At 36.7% G+C, this 1,030-nt stretch overlaps 1 protein-coding gene across 2 annotated transcripts in view; it reads left to right on the top strand.

The window, feature by feature from the left end:
* The first annotated feature begins 395 nt into the window (after window positions 1–395).
* The window catches only part of LOC125851003 (protein SENSITIVE TO PROTON RHIZOTOXICITY 1-like), a 2,508-nt gene continuing 1,873 nt past the window's right edge, over window positions 396–1,030 (top strand). Inside the window, exon 1 of one of the 2 annotated variants that reach the window (XM_049530801.1) lies at window positions 396–530. The gene's annotated coding sequence lies outside the window, so the exon portion shown is untranslated. Of the gene's footprint in view, window positions 531–746; window positions 864–1,030 lie in introns of those variants that run through there. The other variant, XM_049530802.1, reaches the window with a different exon arrangement.

The raw sequence follows: 1,030 nt of genomic DNA, 5'->3' as shown, positions 1-1,030 counted from the left end.
AAGACTTGTTTTATCCAATTACCAAACGACCCCTAAGTTTATCAAAACTGTGCCGTGTGCATGCTTGTAGTGGTGGTGGGGAGCGACGGTGTGTTGAATGGAGTGGGCAGGTTAACAGTATTCTTGATTTGACAGTTGATTTTAATATTTTCTTCACAAAAAGCCAAAGTTGGTGATGGCTAGCTTTTACTAGCAACAAAGTAAGTGGGATCCATTAATTTCAGAATAGACATTAGCTGTTGGCAGTGCCTTACCATTAATCCAAACTCTTTCGGCGAAAAATTATATAATTTATACATGATTAAAATAAAGTTTTAGATATATATAATAAATGTCAAACCTTCGACTATTTCGTGTATCTATTTTTTTAGATTTTAAATTCTATTATTAAAAATCTTGACTCCGTCACTGGTTGTTGGCGTTGCTTATCCTCATACATGTAAAACCGACCCTTTTGCTTTCTTTCCCTTTTCTTGCTATGTAATCCCACTCAGTTAAAATAGCAGGGGAAAAAGAGCATCTTTAATCTGGTTTGTCTTCATTACTTTTGCTTCTAATTGATTGGATTTCATCTGTTGGTGGATTTATTAGGGCTTAGTCTTGTTGTCCATTCATATTAGTTGTTCGTAGTATTGCCCCTATCCTTCCATTTTTGTTACTGTTTGTTATTCGAATATCATATTGTTCTCTGTGGTTTGGATTGTTTTTTCTTGAGTCGAGGGTGTAGAAAACAACATCTCATACACTTTATCCTCTTCAAAAGAGACCCCATTTTGTGGGATTACACTGGGTATGTTGTTGTTGTGTACATTCTATCCTCTTCGGATCCCACTTTACGGTTCATTACACTGGGCCTACACTTGGTATGTTGTTGTTGTAGTACTTGGATCTTGGTGATGTTTTTGGTGAAAGAAATGCTTACTTTGTTGATCAACTTGTAACAGAGCATCATTTTGGAGAAAGATTGAATTTTTATGTGAGTTCGATGTGTAAATAAAAAGATATATGGGGGGGGGGGGGGGGGGGGGGG

Source organism: Solanum stenotomum, unplaced genomic scaffold (genome assembly GCF_019186545.1).
Source record: "Solanum stenotomum isolate F172 unplaced genomic scaffold, ASM1918654v1 scaffold21465, whole genome shotgun sequence".
Taxonomy (NCBI): domain Eukaryota; kingdom Viridiplantae; phylum Streptophyta; class Magnoliopsida; order Solanales; family Solanaceae; genus Solanum; species Solanum stenotomum.
The sequence above is the reverse complement of the archived record's forward strand: the minus strand, read 5'-3'. Positions and strand labels throughout refer to the sequence as shown.